The following is an 8,065-nucleotide window of genomic DNA, read 5'->3' on the forward strand; positions in this document are numbered from 1 at the left end:
AGTGAAAATGGACTGGCCTAATTCTGTGGACTGGTCTTTGAGAGCTGCTCCAGAGATTTGCAAAGAATCCTGTTGGGGACCATATATATGTAAAACACAGAAATAACCAGGTGACGTTTATTAAGGGGTTACTCTATTCCAGGCTCTATGCTAAGTGCTTTGCTTGCATTACGAGTGATGACCTCCTAGTGATGTAGATGACCTCCTAGTGATGCCCCTGCTTCTTTCTGATTCTAATTACCAGGAAAACCATTAGGACCCACGATCTCATTGATGATCTGCTCTTTCCAAAAAACACGATCACTATATGAAAATTTAAAACTCCAACATAACAAAAGCTTGAGCAGCCCTTTGGAGGCTGTTGCAGCAGGATCTAGCCTCAAGTGGGATTCAATGTTCTTCTTTCACAAAGGGACGGAAAGTTGCCAGTTGTTTTTTTTTTTTTCTGCCACAAGCTTCTGTGCTGTAACAGAGCACTACTTTGACCAGTGTACTGGGTCTGGTCTGAGACCACAACAACCAGCCAATTATGACAAACCCAAAATAGCCCTACAGTCTAAATCAAGACACATGGAGAGTGACCACCCTGAGTCACCCAGACTCATTTGTTACATACTTATTTTTGGATAACTTTGGTGGGGACTGAAAGTGTTTCATTTGCTGGTTTTTCTTTCCAAATAAGAATACAAAGAAAGGAACTAAGTCATGTGGTTTTGTTTAACTTTCCATGAATGTTGCAACTAGTATAGATGATATGATTCCTCAGCTTTGGAAAGCCCACGGCTAATTGATTGAGATGATGTGTCTCTCTGCCTAAACTGCCAAAAAGATCTTGGCTTGCAATCTGTTGCATAAGAAAATTTTGCTCCCAGGAGTGCATGTTATTCCAAGATCTTCACTGCCACTCAGGGCGGCAAAACCCAAGTAAATGCGAATGTTGATGTGGAATAGAATGTAGTAGAGCGCTTGCTTGCCTTCTTTAGGCTTATTTCCTATTTAAGATTTAGGTTAAGTTTATGTGTTTATAATTTACATTGTAAATCTTCTAAGTGTAAATATTTCCTCTTCGCAAATGTATTCTTATTCTCATCCTTAAGAGTGATTTCCATGAGTACATGTAATCCAGATTCTTCACCATCATCTGGTCCTCCTGTCACTCCAAATTCCTATCCTCTTGTTCTCCTTCCATTTATTACTCTTCAACCTTCTCTCTGTTCTTGCAAAACACCAAGGTCATTCTCACCTTAGGGCCATTGCATTTACTATTTCCTCTGCCTGCAGTGCTCTCTCTGTCATATTTACATAGCTGGCTCATTCTTGTCACTTAGGTCTCTGGTCAAGTATCATTCCATGGAGAAGTCTTCTCTAACCATCTTGGCTGAAATAACCCATCCCTATCAGTCACTTTCTAACATGTCACCTTATTGTATTATCTTTATAGCACTTATGAATATTTGAAAATATCTTGCTCACCTATTTGTTAACTTACTGTTTACCTTCTCTAGAGTAAAAGCCCTATGAGAATAGGGAGTTTTTCTTATCTGTTCCTATGGCCCAGCACTGGAACAGTGTCTGGCACACAGCAGCACTCAATAAATATTTGTTGAATGAATGAATAAATGAATAGAAGAATTCACTAGCATTTTTATATTTTGTCACCTTTATTCCAGAGAGTCCATGTCTAAAAGATACAAAGGCTAATGCATGTTCATCAATTCTCTTGATAATTTTATCAAAAAGATGGGCCAAATGATTCATAATTTATCTGATGTGGCTGTCTGTAATTGTTCATATCACTGAACAGTTGCCAAATCTCCACTTCACTTAGGTTTTGTAGCTCAATTTGAGAAAGCAAGCAGATAAGAACACAAATAAAATTTTAATATAAAAAGAGAAGGTTAGATGCAGTGATTTAGGATAGACAAATACATCTTAAAATAAAAATATTTAATTTAAACCAATAGCTAAAGTAATTATTATTTGTAGAGAAGAAGCTACTAAAAGCAAAGGGCCCATTGTTTTCATTTTTTGAATATTGTTCTGAAAGTTCCAACCAATGCAATAAGAAAAGAAAAAGAAAGACATGATATAACTTATTTTATTTTATTTATAGCATGGCTGTGTGCCAATAAAACTTTATTGATGAACACTAAAATTTGAATTTCATATCATCTTCATGTGTCACACAATAGGATACTTCTTTAAAAAAAAAAAAGATTTTTTTATTGGGAAAGGAGAACAGGACTTTATTGGGGAACCGTGTGTACTTTCAGGACTTTTTTCCAAGTCAAGTTGTTGTCCTTTCAGTCTTAGTTGTGGAGGGCGCAGCTCAGCTCCAGGTCCAGTTGCCGTTGCTAGTTGCAGGGGGGCGCAGCCCACCATCTCTTGTGGGAGTCGAGTTTAACTGGCAATCTTGTGGTTGAGAGCCCACTGGCACATGTGGGAATCGAACCGGCAGCCTTCGGACTTAGGAGCATGGAGCTACAACCGCCTGAGCCACCGGGGCTGGCCCCTTGTTTTGATTTTTAACCATTTAACAATGTAGATCATTCTTGGCTCACAGGTCATACAAAAACAGGTGGTAGGCTGGATTTGGCCTGTGGCAATTATTTTCCAACCAATATATTTTAACTATATATTGTTTTGACATTTATTTGCTGGCAATTAGTTCACTTCTTCATTATTAAGTGAGAACAATAATACAAAATTTGCTTAAGGTTTTGTCTAAACTGATGATATAACTGTTTTAAAGTGGAGACAAATTATCTTTATAGATCATGATTACCTACTAGGAAAAATTAAGATAATTTTTTTAAAAGGACTAATAGTGGCATTCAGTAAGGGTCAGTTACAAATAAGTACATAAAAAGTGATAGATTTCTTACAGCAGCAATAATTATTTAGAATACATAAGAAAAAATAGCTAAAGAATGTCGTGGACATTAATAAACTAGCTGCAATTTTTTTTATTTCCCTAGTGTCCAAACATGACATTAATCTTAGACTGCAGAATGCCTATGAATTTTAATATAATACTGTGTTTTCTCATGAAAAAGCATGACTTATCACTTATTTGTTATGTTAACATTTGCACTCCTCCTGTATTTGTAGTTCTGTAGAAAATTATGTAGAAAACAAAAGGCAAGGGAGAAACCTCTCTTGAAGACTTTATAATCACGTTGGAAAGAAATAATGTACACATGTGAAACTACTAGAACATTGTTTCTAGTAATATGTATTTAGTAAATACTAAATGTATAGCATCAGTAATGAGAAGACCCCCTTTGCAACTCGTATATGGAGCATTCACCGTAAATATGATTAGAACTCAGTCATTACCATCTGTGCAAGCTATCAGGGAGAATAAGGCACACACCTTTATAATGATAAAGCAGTTAAGCTGACCCTTGGAAGAAGAAGGAAGGTTTTCAGTGAATACTGATAAACCAGATGGCATTCCAAGTGGAGGGCATGACTTTAGGGAAGAAAGGAAAACATAGGACATGTTCATGAATATGAGTAGTCCTGTTTGGCTGGAGGACAGGTATGCATGAAAAGGGAGTGAGAGATAAGACCAGAAGGAGAGATTGGAGCTGAGGTCTCAGGATGGGGGTCTTGAATTCCTAATTGCAGAGTTCAGATTGTATTTGTTGAGCCTTCAAACATTCCAAAATAAAAATGCCACGTTAGGGCTCTGTTACATGTTTGTCTGATAGCGGCACACGGGCTGAGTTGAAGCGTGAAAAGGTAAGGGAACAAACAAAATTTTAATATAAAAAGGAAAAATTAGACATGATGATTTGGGATAGACAATACTGCTTAAAAGTATCTATGTTATACCAACAGCTAACATGGTAATTACTAGTGAAAAAAATAATAAAATACCAAAGGCAAGAAGCCGATCCTCCCCATTTAAAAAATATTGACCTGGAAGTGATCTACCAGATCACTCCCAGACCTGAACTAGTCTGGAGCAGACTTGAGAAACACTGCAGAGGTGGGACTGGAGGACTTCGGCACCCAGAACAGTACCTGGCTTTTAGTAGGTATTCAATCAACACTCGTCAAATGAATGAATGCTTTTCTGTCCTCTTGTAAGTTCTCAGGGGTAAGATCTCTCTCCCTCCCTCCTTCCCCTTTGTTTTTTTCATACTAAATCTCCAGAGTCTGGCATATAGTAGGCATTTAATGAATGTTACTTCAATAAAGGGTTAAGAGAGGTGGAGGAGTGAAAGATTATTCAGTGTTTTTTTTTTTTTGAACTTTAAATTTTTATTTGCTGTCTTTATATTTTTAAATGTTGACCACAAATTCAAACTCACAAAGTGTGAAGCATATTCTGTTTTGTACTTATTTAAATGTTTTCTTTCACAAGTCTTAGGAATAGGGAAGTTAGGAGGTGGGGCTGGTTTGGGGGAGAGGATGAATAGACACTTTTAAACCGATGCATTTGGAAGAGTAGGAGGGGTATCTAGATGACACAATCCAGCAGATGGTTGAAAATATGAAATTAGAACTCTGTAGATACATTGGGCTATGTAGATACAAAGGTCTGGGAACATCTGTATGGAGGTGCTAGTTGAAATAGTAGGAGTACTCAACATAACCAAAAAGGAGGTCTAGAAAAGGAAGAGAAACTGAGTTGAGGACAAATCTTGGGACACACCTGCGTTTTATGTGAGACACAAAAAGAACCAACATGGGAGACGACATCAGCCAGTCAGAGTTGAGAGGCACACTGGATTCCAGTCACTCCAAAGATGAGGGGAAAAGATTTTCCAGAGGCTAAGTTAACAGCTGCATCCAATTCACTAAGAAGATTAGTGAGGACACAATTCAAGAAAAGCTATGACATCTGGCAGTTCAAGTGAGCACTTCGGAGTTTGCTTATGTATGGAAGGATTAGGGGAACTGAAATCAGATTTAAATGGACAGGTACAAGACAAAAGGAGTAGATACAGTTACTCTCTCAAGAAATTTGGTGGGAAAGGGAGGGAGGAGAGGGGAAATAGACTCGTTGCTTTGTAGACGCCCCACTATTAAGTGAATAGTTTGCCCAATGTTTTCAAACTACACACCACGTCAGTTTGGGGTCTATCTGTCTCATAGCGCCCTGTGGTATATTCTGTGTCCGATGTCCAAGTCAACACGTGGTGGCTGATGAGCTCCTAAAGCAGCAGCACGGACTGGAGTCTGTAGAAGAAGATGCAGAAGAAGATGTAAATATAAGGGATAGCAAGAGGCAGCTCGTTAGGAGAAACTACGTACAAAGCAGCAAAGTACCACACAAAGAGCAGAGCCAGAAGTAGTGAACTTGATTCACGGACGTCACTGGCCCCTGTCCTGTGCCAGTCCCAGTTAAGGGATGCGTCTGGGGGCGAGTAAGGTCTCTGCTTAATGGTGCGGTGAGCTACCAATGGCTTCCATGCTGGAATAGTGAGGGGTGTCCCTAAACTGAATTACAAGGATGGTTTTATTGTGTCCGAGTGGGGAAGAGAAGGCAGTCTTCAACCTGTAGGACACATTTGAAGGCAGCAAAAGCATTAGGACCGCCTTCCTGTGGGCCAGTGACATCCGCTCCTTACTGCAGTGGATGTGGAGAGTTTAGGGGAGAATGAGATTCCAAAAGGGACCCTGAACTCTATTCACTGACCGTGGAGGGAGCTAGCTACTCCTCATGAAGGCCTGAAGAAAAAGTTTCTTTACTGCTTGTTTTTTCTTTTCCCCTACTATTTCTGAGATGTAAGCGGAAATATGTGTCTGTGTCATGATCACGCCACTGGTTAGGAAAAACATTTTCCACCAAAATAAAAAAATAAATAAATGCTTACAATCTATTATATCCATGTGAAGGGCCGTCTCAAGACCAGGCTCAGCTGGGCCACTCACCTTTCTGGAATAGGAGGAAGGAAATGCTCACCCACTCATTCACCCCCAACTGCAGGGCGGCTATAAACAGCCTCCCCAAATGCCCTGTCATCTTGTGTCATCTTTGTCATGAGACCAGGGATCGTGCCCCTGAAAAACCACGTGACTCCAAGATCCTTTCCTGCCATTTAGACCCCATCATCACACTTGTAGTTCCAAAGAAGTTGGTTGAACTTTATCCTTCTTTGTATTAATATTATACCACCTGATATCAGACCCCTTTCTTAAGGGCCCCTTCATTTTTAATACTGGGATTAGACAAATGGATCTCTAAGATCCCTTCTGAGTTGAAAGACATTCAGGGCTGTGGTCTTGTCTAGTGAACTCTGTCAGGGGGCACTATTAGCTTGTGTACTCCACTGAGGAAAGTCTAAAGCCACAGGGAAATAAGGCTTCTAAAGCTTCAGGAGAGCATGGTTGTGAGGCATTGAATTTATAATATTCTACCAAGGGCTGTTATTTCCTCAGGATAAAACAATGGGAAGCAGACGTGTGCACTGAGATAAAACTATGGGTCTAGGCAGTAATTTAGAGAACTATTGGGAGTTTCCTTTCCCCTTTGATATTCCAGAATGACTGTCCTTGAATTTAATGCAATACTTTGTACATCTTTGATTGAAATTCTGCCAATAAATATAAATTTTTAGGCAAGTCCTGGGGGTTTGAAAACTGAAATTGGTATGAGATAATCTCCGAAGAGTGGCAAAGAATCTGGTTATACGACAAGTTTTTAATATCCATGAAATGGGTATGCTAACAGTTGCTATCTAGAAAAATCATTCCCCGTCCCAATAAAGGTGCCAGGTTAATGAGTTTTGAAGAATCTACAACATGACTTTTCTGTTCAATCTGGCTCTGGTAACAAACCTTTGGAATTTCTCTGGGGTCACTAGGGACTTTTAGTGTATAAAATCAAGGGTGGATATTGGCAAAGTCCTAATGTCCCGGAGCAAAAGCAATGTAGTCTCCTTAGGCATCTCAGCATAATCATCTCAACTGGCCTCTGGAGAAGGGGCTCGCTGGGTGTGTGTGTGTTTCTGATCTTCAGTCTTACCTAACAATGTATGTCAAAGACTCAAGAGCAGGTGGTGCAGTTGTGCTATGGTGATAACTAAGCACCCTGGAGCTGGATACAAAGTAAGATTTCTTGTTGGCATCATTGTTTCTGGCAGTTATTGGCTCATGGCTCAGGTATGCAGGTTGCTGTGAATGAGATGAATGATACACTTTGTTCAAATTGGACACTGTTCCGGAGTAGAATCTAGATTCCCTTAGCAAAGACTGAAACCAGGAAGAAGTCTTGCTTTCGTCTACAATGTGGCATTTCCTGATTCCCTTGTTTATTTTTTCTTTCTCCTTTAGGTGTACAATAAAACATGTGGCTTTAGTCAACCATAGTATAAGGATTCAGAGCTCTCACTCCCTGTGTTTGGGGTTTCTCACAGTCTGCGTGTTTTACAGAGGAAGCAGGACCAGGGAAGGGCCACTCGCGAGAGAGAAAGCTGATATGTAGATACAGCTAAATCTTCAACCTTCAATTACTGCTGAACTTATGTTATTTATTTTCTCCCCCACAATTGGTGCTTGGAGTTTACTTTAACTCAGTTTCACCTGGATACAAATGTTAATGAGAAAAACTACTTCTAGACATACGAATTTGAATTTTTCATGCAGAATATAAGCACTAATGGAGAGGTGGCAGGGGACAGGTTCGCTCTGAGCGAAGCTTTCCCTGTTCTCTTAAAAGAAGGTGACTCTTGGGTTTGCTTGGGTCACCTGATCAAGTCTAAAGTCCTGGGGTTTTGCCTTACCACCTACTTCAGTATGAGCTTGATAAATCCTCAGTAGTGAATTCTAACAGGTTACCAAACTTCTCAGACACTCAGTTTCTACCCGTGGAAAAGGGGGAATGAGGTTGCCCCTCTCGGGGGTATTATGAGAATCATGAGCTAAGATATCCGAGTGGCTGCCACAGTGCTCCTCGAGACTTTGCCTCTTTGTCAGCTTTTACTCGAGCTGCTGAAAGCACTCTTTCTCCTGAAAATGCTTGGGAATGCAAGTGCAGAGTGACGCATTGTCTTAGTGTCATGAGGAATATGGTTCATGGGGAATGACTTCAGTTTACCGCATCTACTAG

The sequence above is a fragment of the Rhinolophus ferrumequinum genome, chromosome 22, assembly GCF_004115265.2.
Source record: "Rhinolophus ferrumequinum isolate MPI-CBG mRhiFer1 chromosome 22, mRhiFer1_v1.p, whole genome shotgun sequence".
Taxonomy (NCBI): domain Eukaryota; kingdom Metazoa; phylum Chordata; class Mammalia; order Chiroptera; family Rhinolophidae; genus Rhinolophus; species Rhinolophus ferrumequinum.